Genomic DNA, 19,529 nt, shown 5'->3' on the forward strand with positions numbered 1-19,529 from the left:
AATAGCCTGCTCTATCTTGTAGTGCAATGAGTGTTCCTTGCAGTGAGGCGTTGCGCGCTTGCTCTCTAAATGTTCATTAAAATGAATCCCAAGTGGGTTGCGGTGACACACAGCGATGTAGGAAATGCCAATACAGCCTCCCAACGGCATACCTGTGTGTACACTGCAGCGTCAGTTGGCGCTGCAGCCAGTCTGCACAAAGGCACAGCAGGGCCTTCTCGCGGCTCAGGCTGGGCCGCTAATATCCAATCCAAACAGTTGCCTGCGGTAAAAAGGCACACATAGGTAAGTCGGTTCACGCCATTTATTCAGTTGGAAGGAACACAATCACCGAACATCGCTGTGCCTCGCAGTAGTGAATTGTCTCGCCCAACGCGTTTCTTGAAAACAATTCATCAGGGGCTGCAGGCATCACGGAAAGCAAAGTCACGGCAGAGTTCGTTGCACCAATTTAAATATAGTGTCTCCATCTCAGTCGGCGTGGCTACTGGCATAGCCTGCTATATCTTGTAGTGCAATTGGGATCAATTTTCATGAACATTTAGAGAGCAAGTGCGCCGCGCCGCGCCTCACTGCAAGGAACACTCATTGCACCACAAGATCTAGCAGGCTATGCCAGTAGCTACGCCCACTGAGGCAGAGACACTATATATATATATATATATATATATATATATATATATATATATATATATATATATATATATATATATATATATATATACATATATATATATATATATATATATGTAATATATATTCACTTAAAAAACCATAGGTTTCACACACGTTATAGTTAGGAATTAGCATTTAAAAAACCTTGCAAATTCACTTTAAAAAAACCATAGGTTTCGCACATGTTATAGTTAGCTGGACATTTCACTCATAAAAAACCATTGAAATTCCCCGTTATAGTTAGTTCAGATAACTATAACTTGCGCGCCCGCAATCCACTGCTGATGACGTCACATATTACATCACTCATGACATGGTCAGTGGCATCACTCATGACATCACTGATGACATCATCCTTGTGATAGAGTGGCGGTAGCGCGAGTTATAGTTATCTGAACTAACTATAACGGGAATAGATAGATACAGTTGTATACTGGTAAATTTAAAACATTTATAAAGTTATATTATAACTTAAAATTAATATTCTATAAATTATTTTCCATTATATATGTGTATATAAACATAAACACATTGATATATGTGTGTGTGTATTTGTTTAAATTAGTAAATATAGATATTTATTTTCAAATATTATTTAAACATATTTAATTTACATTATATATATATATGTTATATGTTAAAATAATTAAGTTTTACTTATTTAAACTACATTGGTTATCAAAATTGCTATGTTTGTATATATTTTTCACTATTAGATTAAAACAATATTTTTTTATATATTTGTACATACCAACATGTGTATAGAAAAACAATATTTTAGTGATCAATAGCTTTGACACAATTTTTTGGAATCACAATATTTTTGGTTTTCATATTTTGTCAGTGAACCAAGGCAGAATATAGGTTAGCTCTGTGAAAGTTTAAAATTTTTATGCACATTTAAAGTCATAATAATATAGAAATGTGCTTTAACGTTAACATAGAAAATGCATATCAGAATAGTGGTTAGAAAAATGTGCTTTTATTGAACATGCAGAAAGTAAAAATGCTGCCTATTTCTGCAGAAAGCTCCCATTTCTATTAAACTTTTGCTGCCAAGGCCTCAATATTTTCTTGATTCTTTCCTATACCTTTATCCTATACCTTTAATAAAATAAATGCCTCATGCTTATAATGAACAAGTATATTAATAAAAGAAACGCTTGCTGTAGGTTTAATTTCCATGATCTAACTAGGATATACCAGATATCAATGTTTCATTTTATAGAGCAGGTAATTGTTACACAATGGGACACTAAATAGCTAACAGAGTAGGCTTGCAAAGGTTCTCATGAGAACCTTCCTAGATGTATCTTTTTGAAACACGCTGTAGCTGCATTCAAACTACTTGTTGACATAGGCATTTACCATGGGAATCGAGAAAGAAGATGACAGACCATCAGAAGATTCTTTCATATTAGAAATAACTCAACATTCATAGTTTGCAACATGTTTCATGTTTTCTATATAGTACGTGTTCCTAGGTAGAGAGTTAAGGCATCTTGTGCACCCCTTCACTGCCATGTCCCTTAGCACTTTGGTGTGCTAGCCCGAATTGTCATAAGCTACTGCTAACTATGATTTCTTTGTTTTCCCTATGTTTTGTGATGAGACTTTCTATCTTTTTGCTGATCACAGCTACTGCTGTGATTAATTACTTTTACCTTTTTTTGATAGTTGCTACTGCTGTTGATAGGGAACTCAGTTGAGTTTCCAGAACTACTCTTTGGGGGGAGTTCGACCTTTTCATAGTTATTAGTCACTTGCTCCAAATTTTACTTGCTCTTTTCCAAAAATAACTCTTTATGGGTTCTTGCTATGATATGTTAGCTCGTTTAGATTAAGATAGGAACTAATTCTTTATGGAACACGCTGTTATTTTGTATGCTTGTTCTAACCCCATTTTCTCAACATTTCTATAAATGGATTTATTTGACAAATCTGCATAAAAAGACCAATCTCCTAAAGGGTAAAATAAACTTTTAAAACTTCATCACCCTCATAACTGACTGAACAGTAGCTACGCCCACTGAGGCAGAGACACTATATATATATGTATATCTTTATATATATATATATATATTACCTACTGGCGGTCGCCAGTAGGTAGTTATAGTTAGGACCACGTTTCCATAGGAAAACCTCAACATTCTATTTTGAATAACTTTGGCGCCGGTCGACGAATCCTCTCGAATTTCTCAAAATAGGTGGGGCGCTACGCTCCGCTCCTACCCTGAAAGTCTCGGGGGGATCCGTCAAGCGGGGGCTGAGATAAAAGGGGGGTCCCAAAACGCGTTTTTCCCATGCATTTTTCCATAGGACCTTTAGAACGAGCTACAGCCCGAACGGCTGAACAGAATTACTCAAAATTTGGCAGAGAGGTAGTCCCTAGGTCAAGGAAGTGCCTTTTGTAGGTTTGGTGTAAATCTGTTCAGTAGATTCTGAGAAAATAGCCTTTAAATCAATATATATATCTGAGCCCGCTTACGGTACGCTTACCGTACGCTTACGGTAAGCGTACGGTGGCGTGCGCGAGCGCGATTCTGATTGGCTCTTAGATCTTAGTAAACATTCGAATCGGCCGAAACCAGGAAGCGGCGGCCGCCATTTTGTGTATTTCACTCTGAAAAAAAAGAGTGAAAACAAGGAAAGGGGGCAATGAGGAGAGTTACAGACCCCCTAACATTTGTAAGGGGGTCAAAGAAGGACAGAAAAGTACAAAGAAAACATTTATTGATTTTAAAAAAAATCACGGGGTACGCGTACGGTAAGCTTACGGTAAGCGTACGGTAGGAAAAAAAAAAAAAAAAATGAAAATCAGATTTAAGTGTTTAGATATTAGGGGGCTCTAAAAAGAGCCGTTGTGTTTATGAAATGATTTTTTAGTGGTACCTACAAGTAAGTACCGATGCAGAGTCTAAGGTTCAAGAGGAAGACTCTGTTCCCTTCATCATTGAAGTGCACACCATCTCCTCTATAAATGTCTTGCATGTCATAACGCAAGTTGTTGTGGTAAATGGCACCCATACCATAGTCACGGAGGAAAGCAGAAACAGATTTGTTGACGTGCTTTCTTGCTTTGTCATCGCACCGCGTGCCCACCGTGCGTGCACGGCACTAACTGCGTAAAGTGGGCGCGCGGTGCGCGAAGCGCACCGCGTGCTCACTGTGCGCGCACGGTGCGCGAAGCGCACCGTGCGCGCACGGAACGAACTGCGTTAAGTGGGCGCGCACGCCACGAATGGCGTAAAGTAACTTAGCATTTAAAAAACCGTACAAATTCACTGAAAAAACCATAGGTTTCACACACGTTATAGTTAGGAATTAGCATTTAAAAAACCTTGCAAATTCACTGAAAAAACCATAGGTTTCACACATGTTATAGTTAGCGGAAATTTTACTGATAAAAAACCAATGAAATTCCCCCGTTATAGTTAGTGCAGGCAACTATAACTCACGCGACCGCAATCTTCTGCTGATGACATATGTGTCTTTATGAAAAAAAAATATTTGTAATATATGTATAGCTAAAAATGTATGGAAGAAGACATGGGCAAATAAGTGTCTAAATACAGTATTAGCATCAGCAGAGGATTGCGGTCGCGTGAGTTATAGTTGCCTGCACTAACTATAACGGGGGAATTTCATTGGTTTTTTATCAGTAAAATTTCCGCTAACTATAACATGTGTGAAACCTATGGTTTTTTCAGTGAATATATATATATATATATATATATATATATATATTCACTTAAAAAAAACATAGGTTTCACACACGTTATAGTTAGGAATTAGCATTTAAAAAACCTTGCAAATTCACTTTAAAAAAACCATAGGTTTCGCACATGTTATAGTTCGGAATTAGCATTTAAAAAACCTTGCAAATTCACCTAAAAAACCATAGGTTTCACACATGTTATAGTTAGCTGGACATTTCACTCATAAAAAACCATTGAAATTCCCCCGTTATAGTTAGTTCAGATAACTATAACTCGCGCGCCCGCAATCCACTGCTGATGACGTCACATATTACATCACTCATGACATGGTCAGTGGCATCACTCATGACATCACTGATGACCTCATCCTTGTGATAGAGTGGCGGTAGCGCGAGTTATAGTTATCTGAACTAACTATAACGGGGGAATTTCAATGGTTTTTTACGAGTGAAATGTCCAGCTAACTATCATGTGTGAAACCTATGGTTTTTTAAGTGAATTTGCAAGATTTTTTAAATGCTAATTCCTAACTATAACGGGTGTGAAACCTATGGTTTTTTAAGTGAATTGGTAAGGTTTTTCAAATGCTAAGTTATGTATGTTTTATTATATTTTTTATATATTTATTTTACAATAAGCTACCTATGTATATAGTTATAGATTGACTGTATCCTGTAATATGGAATGGCTCATTTAAAATGTTTTTTTTAAAGGTTTTTCCCTGTGCGCGCACGGTGCATGCACCGTGCACGCACGGTGTGCGCACCCCGCGGCTTTTGGAAAAAACAAATGTTTTTTTCACCCTTCGGGGTCCTTCAGGGACCCCTTGACAAAACCTAGGGGGTCAGGAACTCTCTACCCTGCCCCCTTTTCACGTTCTCCACCTTTCTTTTTCACTGTCACACACAAAACACACAAAATGGCGGCCGACACTTCCTGATTTCGACTGATTCGAATGTTGACTGACATGTAACCACCAATCAGAATTACGCTCGCGCACGTTATGGTGTGCGCACGGTGCGCGCACGGTGCGCGCCTATAGATATTTATGTACTTTTAACTGCAATTTTCTCAGGAACTACTGAACAGATTGACGCCATATATGCAAAAGGCACATGCCTGACCTGAGGACTACCTCTTTGCCAAATTTCAAGTAATTCTGTTCAGCCGTTCGGGCTGTACCTTCGACTAAAGGTCCTATGGGAAAATGCATGGGGAAAACGCATTTTGGGACCCCTCTTTTTTCTCAGCCTTTCAGGGTAGGAGCTGAGCGGAGCGCACCCCATTAGTTTTGAAAATTTCGTGAGGATTCGTCAACCGGCGCTAAAGTTATTCAAAATAGAATTTTCAGATTTCCTATGGAAACACGGTCCTAACTATAACTATCTACTGGCGACCGCCAGTAGATAATATATATATATAGCACACTCCTTCTCACAGCCACATCTCCTCTACGCACAAATGTAGTACGGACAACAATTTCATGCAGCTTCAGATTTTATTCAGCTCATGTAAGACACAACTCCATCAGCAAGACGCGTTTTAATCCCGAAAGGATCTTGATCACATGACGCGCTACACGGTGGGTCGTTCATTTAAATACAGATTATTTGCTTTTTAAAGTGACGTGTGCTCCAATTTTCATTCGCCGATCCTATAGACATAGACAAAATGCTTTTCAATCAACAGGAATCTAATTTATGGTTACATAAAACACTTGGTTAAATACATATTTAAAACCAGAAAGTCATCCCTTTTTAAAAAGCATTTAAAATCATACTGTAACATATTTAAAAGCTGTTATTAAATCTCATAATGTTAAATAAGATGACAACATTGCTTTTACATGTTGATGTCTGATGTATATATAAAAATAGATAGATACAGTTGTATACTGGTAAATTTAAAACATTTATACAGTTATATTATAACTTAAAATTAATATTCTATAAATTATTTTCCATTATATATGTGTATATAAACATAAACACATTGATATATGTGTGTGTGTATTTGTTTAAATTAGTAAATATAGATATTTATTTTCCAATATTATTTAAACATATTTAATTTACATTATATATATATATGTTATATGTTAAAATAATTAAGTTTTACTTATTTAAACTACATTGGTAGTCAAAATTGCTATGTTTGTATATATTTTTCACTATTAGATTAAAACAATATTTTTTTATATATTTGTACATACCAACATGTGTATAGAAAAACAATATTTTAGTGATCAATAGCTTTGACACAATTTTTTGGAATCACAATATTTTTGGTTTTCATATTTTGTCAGTGAACCAAGGCAGAATATAGGTTAGCTCTGTGAAAGTTTAACATTTTTATGCACATTTAAAGTCATAATAATATAGAAATGTGCTTTAACGTTAACATAGAAAATGCATATCAGAATAGTGGTTAGAAAAATGTGCTTTTATTGAACATGCAGAAAGTAAAAATGCTGCCTATTTCTGCAGAAAACTCCCATTTCTATTATACTTTTGCTGCCAAGGCCTCAATATTTTCTTGATTCTTTCCTATACCTTTAATAAAATAAATGCCTCATGCTTATAATGAACAAGTATATTAATAAAAGAAACGCTCGCTGTAGGTTTAATTTCCATGATCTAACTAGGATATACCAGATATCAATGTTTCATTTTATAGAGCAGGTAATTGTTACACAATGGGACACTAAATAGCTAACAGAGTAGGCTTGCAAAGGTTCTCGTGAGAACCTTCCTAGATGTATCTTTTTGAAACACGCTGTAGCTGCATTCAAACTACTTGTTGACATAGGCATTTACCATGGGAATCGAGAAAGAAGATGACAGACCATCAGAAGATTCTTTCATATTAGAAATAACTCAACATTCATAGTTTGCAACATGTTTCATGTTTTCTATATAGTACGTGTTCCTAGGTAGAGAGTTAAGGCATCTTGTGCACCCCTTCACTGCCATGTCCCTTAGCACTTTGTTGTGCTAGCCCAAATTGTCATAAGCTACTGCTAACTATGATTTCTTTGTTTTCCTTCTGTTTTGTGATGAGACTTTCTATCTTTTTGCTGATCACAGCTACTGCTGTGATTAATTACTTTTACCTTTTTTGACAGTTGCTACTGCTGTTGATAGGGAACTCAGTTGAGTTTCCAGAACTACTCTTTGGGGGGAGTTCGACCTTTTCATAGTTATTAGTCACTTGCTCCAAATTTTACTTGCTCCTTTCCAAAAATAACTCTTTATGGGTTCTTGCTATGATATGTTAGCTCGTTTAGATTAAGATAGGAACTAATTCTTTATGGAACACGCTGTTATTTTGTATGCTTACTCTAACCCCATTTTCTCAACATTTCTGTAAATGGATTTATTTGACAAATCTGCATAAAAAGACCAATCTCCTAAAGGGTAAAATAAACTTTTAAAACTTCATCACCCTCATAACTGACTGAACATTAAGGGCCTCATTACGATGGGGGAGGGACCGCCACTGACATGCTGTCAGTGGCGTTCCACCCGCCATCACAATGCAGTTTCCCACCGCCATATTATGATGGCGGGGGGAAGCATGGCAGTCGGAAAGACCGACAGCCATGGTCAAGACGGACAGATCAAATTTGACCGCCCTTCGGACCAACTGCTAATCCCTGCATTGCGGCAATGCCTTCCAGGCACTGAGATAGGGACTATGATATCCCTTTCCCCTGGTCGTTCTGTGGCGGTCAACCCGCTGCAAAACGGCTGGCAGAAATGGATTTGGGGGCCCATAGCGGACCCCCTTAGTCCCTGGGGCAGAGACATGTACACTGGGGGCACCTATGGTGCCCTCCCAAATATCCCTGCACCATGTGGCAGGCATGTAGTGCAGCGATATGTCTGCACCCTATTTTTTGTATTGCGGCGGGGGCTGCTGACCGCATCCCCGCCACAATACAAAATATAGGTAATGCGACCGCCACTGTGGTGGTCCCATTACCTATATTTTGTATTTGTATCATAATTCGGATGGTAGGTAGGCTGCCTCGTAGGCGGACAGTTCCAAATCCGATCAAATGGCGGACGGACTGAAGTCCATCCGACCCCCGAAATGCTGTAAGATGATGATTATCACACAGATGTGTTTGGGTTGTACACCATTCTAATATGGTGGCAAAGATTCACTTACCTGAAGAGGCATGGACATTTGAGTTTTGCTTAGTTAGTTTAAAGTGGAGCTTCTTATGAAAATTGTATGAGGTTTCAATGCTCGCAGAACTGAGAACCTTCCAGTGACCTTGGCAAAGATTAGGACAAAGGCTCTTGGTTTCAATTTTCAGCACAGAATATTGCCACAAATGATGAATTCCAAAATCAAACTAACACTCAGTAAAGGGAAATGTAGTATGAGATGTAGCATATAACATGCATGCACAACATGTGTATTTTAAGCGCTTCATCTTTTCTAGATCTTCTCTTTTGCCATGAAATAATGATGGTACAATAAATTCGAATTAACTCAATATCTGATATATTTTATGGTGGGATATGTACTTAGTATCAAATTACCACATGATTCCTTAAATGTAATTTTTAATATTCTGGTCTAAATAGAGTACGGCCTGTTATAACTAGTAGGTATTCAAATAGGTCTATGTATTTATTATTTCAAGGTCACCCTGCTCAGGTTTGTAACTTCTTAGCATTGTGAATCAGAATCATCTGCTTTTTAGAGGCAGGTCACAGCCCTGATGTGAGAAGTGACCAAACCTATGTTTACGAAGCGTGCCTCCCTATCATAACAAAGACATTCAAGCAATTTGATGAAAAACTTATGAACGCCCAACAATACATAAAGGCAAATATGTTGGCCCACATTTTTCAAACACTGCATATATTAACTTTCTGTTTGTTGCCAGACCTACAATATTAATGCCATGCCAAATGATATTTTAAAACAGATGCAGAAGCATTCAGAAAAAAACATTAGTTTTCATGAGTGTCTCATGCGAATTACATGGGGCTTTCGTAGCTGTACGGACCAATAATACTGCTGCACAACCAGACATAATGATCACATTCTCATCTTCAATAAGGTGGTCTGATATTGATAAAGGAAGCTGAACATGTACTAGTTATCGGTATTTGATACCACCCAGTTAGAGACTAGTGACCTGACATATTATCTGACCATAACCTTTGCAATAGGGCTGCATTGGGAGGGAAGCAAAACCATGTTTGACAGAAAGTCTAAGACTATAGCAGAAGTGAAAAATGTAAAAAACTGATATTTCACATTTCCCATCTTCAATCTCATCTGCACATGGCTCACAGAATATATTGAAATTATGCTCAAAGGAGTGAGCTTATCGTATCATGGCACTTCCTTTGCTACAAGCTTTTCAATAATTCCCATATTGTTAATTCTATTCACTGTTGAATCCCAATAGAATCTCATCAATGATACTAAAGGGCACAAGTTTGTGCATCGCTTTATACAGTTCAATTGATATTCTGTTACTTGCCCAGGAAACATAGTCCAATAGCTGAGCCAAACAGGCAGACAAACTCACAATATTACAACAAAAATAACTTAGTTTATTCATGATGATATGGAGAAAATCCGACAAAGAACTATGCTATTATTCTCAGGACAGTTAAGACTCCATTATTTCTACCACATTTCCAATGCGCTATTTGAGTCAAACGTTGTATACCAACACTTGTTGCTGTAAAATGTTACCTGGTATATTATCTATAATTTTATGAATGCACTACTTATCAAAAATCATCAGTGTGAGTGTGTTTCTGTGTGTATGTATTTTTAATGTCTCTAAACTGTTGAGTGTTCCCAGATAGTTTAAAAGTGAAAATTGGCTGCAATTTATTGATTCAAATCCAACCCTTCAAACACGATCACCATAGCCATTCACTTTGATGGAAATTTATTTGAACTATGCCTAAAAAATACAACTACATCATCAATATGTCCCAAATTGATTTATGCAATGGGCAGTCAAATAATTGTATCACTGCTTCTTTTTCTTCTGTGCTTTTATGTTGTTTTGTATGCTGGATTTGTTTTAGTTTGGTAACAATTTAAGGCTGATTTAGAGTTTGATATTTGGACCATATGTATTCCAATGACAGAGCCCCCATTGGCTCCATCGACTAAATACCTCCTCTGATGGCCTGACAGGGAAGGGCTCGTTAGAGATAGGACTTTACACCATTTACCCTATTTAAGGTGGATGGTGTAAAGGTTTTTTTTCCCTATCCATCGCCACCAGGACAATTCTGGTAGTAAGGAACAGGAAAAACACTGAATGAACTCCACCCCCTGGGAGAAAACACTCAAGGTCTTGAGGCTATTTGTTTTTATTTTTCAAAAACAAACTTCCACTTCGGGACTTTTTTTAAAAGCAAAAATATTTTAGGATGGGTTGATGTCTGGCAATCCATCAAACTTTTCCTACATTGAAAGGAACTGCAAATGTAGAGAGTAGTCTGCAGGGCTGGCAAATAGCTCTTAATTTAGTAGACAGAGGTCCCTCTGAATGGCAGAGGCATTGTCCTCCACCATCCTGTTGAGGATATCTCCATCCACTAAACTCTAAACTTGTCAATGTTGCAAGTGCACAATGTTGATTTAGTGCTGATGCTTTATCGCACACAGTGGTTATCTTAATTTTATCAGTAGGTGTCTGATGATTATTAATGAAGTTAGGTAAACTATATTTTCTTTATGGTTTGAAGATTGTGTTACTAGTTGAAGACAACCACAAACCAATTTCATATTGGGGAAACTTCACAAGATCCCTCTTTTATGTCCTATCACATGTCTTTGTGAACCAGCCTCAAAATATTTAAAATTAGATACAATAGGAATATTCAAGGCATATTCATTTATATTTGTACAGACAGAGAAGACAGCCTTGTTGTTCTATTTTATTAGTAGGAAGTTGAACATTTCAAGGCTGATTTACAAAGGTATGTAAGAATATAGTACTTGCTATACACATAAATGCGCATGCGAATAGGCCCTAACACATGTTGTCATAACACCTACCAAACCTTTAGCAATCTGTACACCGCAATATTTAAACCTTGCACCAGAGATCTTGTTTACCTCTCTTTGCAGAGAATGGTGTCCCCAATTAGCTAAAAATGTCTTGCAATTCTTAACTTAACAAACATAAAAATGCTCATTAACTAAAAAAATGAAAACAATCACATCTTGTAAGTATAAGTCAATGTTGTGCAAGAGTAGAGAGGCTGTCTCTACTACTTTTAGACAGGTTTATTAGACCCCTTTTCCATTAGAAAAAGTGGTGGGGCGCCATTGTTATAACTTCGTGTGCTAAATTGTCAGCGGTCAGGTCCAAAACTCTGCTCATTTTCAAAGGGATCCCCTGGTACTAATAATGAGTTATTTGTGTTCCAAGCAGGGAAGGGGAGATGTCTGAAATTGAATGCTCTCATCCACCCCACTTCCCTCCTCTAACAGTGAAAATCGCAAGTTTATCGAAATCACATATGCTCCTTGCCCATTCAACTAAGACGTATGCAAAAAAACATTTTAAAGTATCACAAAATTTGACACCACTGGTGATGTGGAAATGTTTGATTTGTACCAGTATTCTCAGTGTCCTACTTGTGGAGCTTCCTCATGCTTCTATTGCTTCACTCTAAAACAATGACAGATCACCTTTACTATTATCTTTACTGTACCTGCTCCGCTTTGTCTGACAGTGTACAATGTGATGTTGTTCTGTTTCAATTAGTTTGGAATCCAGAATTATGTGCTCACTGTTCTCATTGGTCAGAGTTAGAGGGTGGGCTCTTAAGTGCCACTCTGCCCTTCTTCACAGGTGCTTTGCTTTCATCTGCCTCTATTGTTTTGATGTAAAATATTCCACAAAAATGCTGGAAGCATTAATAGCAATAAAAACAAGATCAGACCACTCAGACTAACATCCTGAAACTACTTATAATTTCTATTTGCGTTTTAACTTTAATTCATCCAGGTCCATCAACACCGAATTCTGTTCCGACTATTTTTTTAATGAGCTGGAGGGGAGCGAAGAAAGTGGAAAACAGTGGTCAATTGGGTTACCTCATGTTTACATCTCATGTACACTTTAATATAGGGTTTTGGTGGGAGCAGAGGCTTATCTTCTTCTACTTGTACCATTTAAAAGGCTCTTAAAAGGAAATCCCTCCTAAGTGGAAGGTTCCCTTCAAACAGAGTGCAGGATGAGAAAGCTCACTAGACATATATAGCTACATAAACATAACTCTTTTTTTAACAAAATGTGAGAGGGTGTCAAAAGATTTTCAAGGCACTTAAATAATTTTAAAGGACCATCCTGCATTTAATCAGAGTAAAGATTTCAGGAAATGTGCTTAGATCTAAAAAGCCCTTTGGAAACTGGGAAGCCAGGTTTCAGAGAGGAGTAAAAACCATTCATTCGTCTTCCTTTTTCTCCAACCGTTTTACCCTGACATGTTTACGTAGCGGAGATTGTGAAGTTTTTTTGTTAGTTATTTCTCAGGAAAAGCAAAAAATATGTGGACTCAATACATGGAAATTAAGTGAGCTATTTAAAAAAAAAATCTGATCTCTCAATTATATAGAATCCTGACCTGTACTTAATAGGTTTTGTTAATACCTCAACAAATGAACTAACAAAAGCAGTTTTTTGCTCAAGATAGATCTGTGATATTGTTCATTCAATTGAAGCATCAGCACACAAAATACATTTTAAGATTTGGTCCTTCACTCCACTGTGGCTTTGACACATATTGTAAGAGGATTATTTTTAAACTTTTATGCAAGAATGGTGATTATTCGTAGCAGGCTGGGTCTCTTGCACATAACTTTACTACCCTGAGCATTCATGGCTATTGATCAAGGACAGCAAAAGGAGATGTATTAGATTATATGTTTCTAATGTTACAGGACACTTGGTTGTGGCAGCACCCAGAGTTTAGTTGTAGACAAGTAAGTATCCAAACAAAACAGTGGCACACCATTTGCTTTGGAGATCAGCTAACAGTGTTATTGTTAGACTTGGCATCTTTGGGGTGGTTTCCCCTGACTTTTTGCCTCTACCTCCTGTATTTTTTGTGCTGTGCTGGATTTCGTTTTTGCTGGCTTAGATGCTTTGGGCACTTTGCCACAGCTGATCAGTGTCAAAGTGCAAGAGCTCTCTGTGTAAGTTGTGTTTACAAGTGGTTCTCCCTGATTGCCATATTTTATTTACTGGTAAGCCAATAGTAAAATGCACTGAGTGTGCCAAGGCCTGTCAATCAAATGCCACTAGTGCGCCTGCAGCACTGATTGTCACCCATATGAGTAGCCCTGAAAAGGTATCTCAGAACTGCCACCGCCAGGCCCTAACCCTCCCTTTTCTCACATGTAAGGCACCAGTATGGTAGGCCCAAGGTAAACTCCGGGGCAGGGTGTGGTGTATGAAAGGATATCTGTCCCATTGGATAGAATGGAAATACTTTGTAAGATCTTACAAGTATAACTTCCTGTTGGGACAAGATAGAAAAATAAGATATTGTCTCTCTGAACTCAGAATTTAATAACACATCCTTAAATAAAGATGGTTTTTGAATTGTGTGTTTAAAAATGCCAATTTTAGTAAGTTTCTTGTTTACCCATTCTGTGTTCCTCTGCCTGGTTGTGTATTGACTGTCTGGTTTTGGAGTGACAGGGGCTCGGGATGTGCATTCGCTGTAGACAGCCACTGGGGGGTTGAGGTGTGTCTGGCCCTTCCTGGATGACTTAGAGCTGAGCTGAATAGACCTTGGTTGAATTTAGAGTAGTGGGGAAAGGTTCCCTTGCACTTGAATAGGGCCTGTCTCCCTTGTACAATGCTTTCACCACCCCATGTTTATACTGCACCAGTGAGGACAGAACTTGTTTCGACTGGGCTTAGAGACCCTTGTACAAAGAGATTGTGGGGTATAAGTATTACACCTGAAACCCCAGAACTTTAGATTAGTTCTGGACTCAAGAGGAACCTTTGTCAAGAAGAAGAGCTGAAGAGCTGTGAGGAGGAGAACTGTCCCTTTGCTGTGTGCTGTGTGGGGTTGGCCTGCAGTTGCTGTTTCTTCCAAGTAAAGGACAAAGACTGGAACTTTGCCGTGAACCTGCTTGAAGAAGATCTCCAAGGGCCTGTGTGTGCTGGCCTCCTGTTCTGAAGTCTCAGAAACACAATGATTTTACCCCCAGCTCCCATGAAGTCTGTTGCTGAGAGTGCCTGTTCCAGCTCTGCACCTTTGGAGATTGTTCCTGCTGTCGCGCCCCCTGCTTCTCGCTCGGCGCTCCGCTGCATTGCCCCTTTCATTTCTGTACCACCTCGCCGTCTGCACCCTCAAGTTGTGCTTTTTTGTGCCTGTGACCCTGTTCTGTGCCCACTTTCATTTTGTACCACCTCGCCGTCCGCGTCCTCAATTTGTGCCTGTGACCCTTTGTGCCCCGTTTTCATTTCTGTACCACCTTGCCGTCCGCGCCCTTAATTTGTGCTTTTTGTGCCTGTGACCCTGATTTTCGCCCAGTTTTCATTTCTGTACCACCTCGCTGGTCTCCTGTCTCCTGTCCCTGCCTCCCCTGCGGCCCTGCCCCCTCCGCGGCCATTCGCTGCTCCCGTCCCTTGCCTCCCGCCTCCTAGCTGCTCCTCCCTCCCCTCCTCCCCATATATGGAGGCTGCTGCGCGACCGCGCAGCAGGAGCGCCGCTCGCAAGCTTGTCTTCGCCCGTCCGCACCTTGACCGCGCCCAGCGCCAGATCCCCTGGCCCCCGCGCCAGACACGAGGAGCACCGTCTCTGCTGCGACGCCAAGACCCTCATCGCTCTCAACCCAGGAATAACTCACACCTGCTGCAAGGTCGCCCCGAGGCGCACCACGGCCCCTTCACCTGCCGAAACTGCAACTTTTCCTGCAACGAAAGCACCAAGACACCCACCACAATGGAAACCAACCAGCTCAGATGCATCCTGATCAACACTCACTCCGCACACAAACACGCCGTCGAACTCTGGGACCTACTCGACACTACATCTCCGGACGTCGCCTTCCTGACGGAAACCTGGATGAACGAAACCTCGGCGCCTGACATCGCCATAGCCATCCCAGACGGGTACAAGATCACCCGCAGACACCGTGTAAACAGAGCCGGAGGAGGCATCACCATCGTTCACAAAAACACCATCAAGATCTCTACAAACACCAACGGCAACCTCAGCACCGCCGAACACATGCACTTCCAGATCCACACGAACCCCAAGGCCACCCTTAGAGGCACCCTCGTCTACAGACCACCAGGACCCCGGGCTCAATTCTGCGACTCCATCGCCGACCTCATCAGCCCACACGCACTGACCTCCACCAACTACATCCTCCTCGGAGACCTTAACTATCACCCGGAAAACAACAACGACAGCAAGCCCCCATGTCACTTTCAGCCACGTCTCCGTACTCACCTGGACCGACCACCACTGCATCCATTTCTCCCTCCGAAATCCGCTCGCACCCCACCGCACCCTACAGACCCCCTGCCACCGCTGGGGCAAGATCACTGAAGAACAATTCCAGACAAGCCTCGCACCCAACCCTCCGGCGAACCCCACCAACCCGGATGAGGGGGCACTCTCCCTCGAACGTTGGATGAACGGCTGTGCCAACACCATCACACCACTGAAAAACCCCACCAACAGAGGTACCAGCTGGTTCTCCCTGGAACTCCTCGACTGCAAACGCACCTGCCGGAAACTGTAAAACACACAGAACAGGGACAAGACGCCAGACAGCCACACTGCCCACAAAGACGCCATCTGCAACCACCACCACCTCATCAGGACCGCAAAAAAGACCTCCTTCACAGACCGCCTCGACAACAACGCGCACAACAGCAAGGAGCTCTTCACAATCGTAAAAGAACTCTCCAACCCCAGCTCCAACGCCAACGACATCCCACCATCACAAGCCCTGTGCGACTCGCTTGCCACCTTCTTCTACCGGAAAATCACCGACATCCATAACAGCTTCAGACCCCGGACGACCCCGGCCAACCACGCCGCACCTAACCCACCGCACCCCACCAACCACGAAGCCCTGACCACCTGGGTTAACGTGAGCATCGAGGACACTATCAAGACCATGGGATCTATCCACTCCGGCTCTCCTTCAGACCCCCTCCCACATCACATCTTCAACAAAGCCAGCAACTCCATCGCACCCCACCTGCTCAAAATCATCAACCTCTCCTTCGAGACCGCCACCTTCCCTGAGAGCTGGAAGCACGCAGAGATCAACGCCCTACTGAAGAAACCCAAAGCTGACCCGAGCAACCTCAAAAACTTCCGCCCCATCTCCCTGCTCCCGTTCCCAGCTAAGGTCATCGAGAAGATAGTGAACACCCAGCTCACCCGTCACCTCGAAGACAACAACATCCTGGACCCATCACAATCAGGATTCCGCAGCAACCACAGCACCGAGACCGCCCTCATCGCCGCCACAGACGACATCAGAATACTGCTAGACAACGGCGAGACAGCAGCCCTCATCCTCCTGGACCTCTCCGCCGCCTTCGACACCGTCTTCCACTGCACACTACGCACGCGCCTCCACGACGCAGGGATCCAAAACTAAGCCCTGGACTGGATCACCTCCTTCCTCTCCGGCAGAACTCAGAGAGTCCGCCTCCCCCTGTTCTGCTCCGAGGCTTTCAAGATCATCTGCGGCGTCCCACAAGGATCCTCCCTCAGCCCGACGCTGTTCAACGTCTACATGGCGCCACTAGCACGCATCGCCCGACATCACGACCTCAACATAATCTCCTACGCCGACGACACGCAATTGATCCTTTCCCTCACAAAGGACCCCCTCACCGCCAAATCCAACCTTCACCAGGGAAAGAAGGCTGTCGCCGACTGGATGGAGGACAGCTGCCTCAAACTGAACACAGACAAGACAGAAATCCTCATCCTCGGGTCCAAGCCCTCTGCATGTGACGACTCCTGGTGGCCCACATCTCTGGGGTCCATCCCGGCCCCCACCGACCACGCACGCAACCTGGGAGTCATCCTCAACTCAAAACTCTCCATGACCAAACAAGTGAACGCAGTCTCCTCCACCTGTTTCAACACCCTCCGCATGCTCCGCAAGATCTTCAGATGGATCCCGACAAACACGAGGAAAACAGTCACCCAAGCCCTGGTCAGCAGCAGGCTCGACTATGGAAACGCCTTCTACGCCGGAACCTCGGCCAAACTCATCAGCAGACTACAGAGAATCCAGAATACTTCTGCACGCCTGATCCTCGACGTCCCGCATCGCGACCACATCTCCCCCCACCTGAGGAACCTGCACTGGCTCCCCGTCGACAAGAGAATCTCCTTCAAGCTCCTGATCCACGCACACAAAGCACTCCACAAAACCCGCCCAGCCTATCTCAACAGCCGACTCTCCTTCTACGTGCCCAACAGGAAACTCCGCTCCGCTGACCACGCCCTGGCCACGGTCCCACGCATTCGGAGAACTACTTCCGGAGGCAGATCCTTCTCCCATCACGCCCCCAAGACCTTGAACACCCTCCCCATCCACCTACGCCAAACCGAAGACCTGCTGACCTTCAGGAGACAACTCAAGACCTGGCTCTTCGACCAGTAACTTCCTCCCCAACCCCCCCCCACCGCACCTTGAAACCCGCCCGGGTGAGTAGTGCGCTTTACAAATGACCTGATTGATTGATTGATTGGGAGCTGGAAAAAAAGAAGAACTTGATGCATCACTCTTCTTGCAGTTGTTTTTCCGATGCAGCACCGCTGTGCGAGAAGAATCTCCACACATTGCAGAGCTGTTTCTGAGCTGACGCAGTGCTTGTCACGGCTGCAAGAACCTACGCATCGAGGGCTCACAGCTGAAGAAACCAACACTGCGCCACTTGATGCTAACTCATCGATCGTTGATGCATCCCGGAATACCACGCATCACACCTGTGTGGCAAGTTTTCATGACGCATCACCTGTGGACCAGAATCACCTTGGAATTAACGCATCACTTCCCCCTACAGACCGAATTCGACACATTACTTCTCCTACATGCAACAGAATTGTTACATCTCCTCCCCAAGGTTTCAGGAACTGACACATCTCTTTGTTTTTGATGCTTCTCATCTCTGCGGCAGTTTGGCCTTGTGAATTTCGATACATCTACTGGTACTTTGTGAGAAATCACGAATCTATAGTTTTCTTTGGACCAAGTTGTTTGAAACCTTTTGAAAGTCATATTCTTATTAAATGTATGTTGGATTTTTGACATATTGGTCTTGTTGAGTTTAGATAAAGATACTTTATTTTTCTAAACTGGTGTGGTGTCCATTTGTGGTGTTATTACTGTGTGATTTGAGTACAAATACTTCACACATACCTTTAGGATAAGTCTGTCTGCTTGTGAAAAGCTGCCCAGGAGGTGAGCAGGGGTGTATCCCACTTATCCATGAGGAACAAAGTCAAGACTGACTTGCATAGGGCTGGGTCTAAACTGAGGTGGCATGGTTAGCAAAAGAACAATGTATTTAACTCATATCTCTTGACAGGGGGAAATGCATGATTTATTCAGCATTCCAACCATCATTTGCTTGCGTAGCACTTTTTTCCCTAAGTGGGATGGGTATGCCCAGACGTGGGTCGCATGCTCACTCTGCCAATGGATTCATGCTAGCCTGGCTGTTGAGGGGTGTTACCCCAAATCCAGTCCCAGGACCTTGTTTCTGGTCCAGGGAAGTCCTGGCCTGGAAGTTCGGGCTGGACTGTTCCCATGAGGAACAGGGTCAAGATAGATTTGCATATGTTTGGGTCTAAACTGGAATGGCCTGGCGTGCAAAAAAAGCAATGGATTTAACCCAGATCTGTGACTGGGGTGAATGTTTGATTAAGTCAGTATTTCACCCATCATCTGTTCTTTTTGAAGTTGTCACCCTAAATGTGAAGGGTATGCCCAGATGTGGGTCCTGTGCTCAATACCTCACCAGATTCAAGCTAGCCTGGCTGATAAGGGGTATTACCCCAAAACCGGTCCCAGGATGCTTGTTTCTGGTCTAGAAAAGACCTGGCCTGACAGTTTGGGCTGGACTGT

This window comes from Triturus cristatus, chromosome 4_1 (genome assembly GCF_964204655.1).
Source record: "Triturus cristatus chromosome 4_1, aTriCri1.1, whole genome shotgun sequence".
Taxonomy (NCBI): Eukaryota; Metazoa; Chordata; class Amphibia; order Caudata; family Salamandridae; genus Triturus; species Triturus cristatus.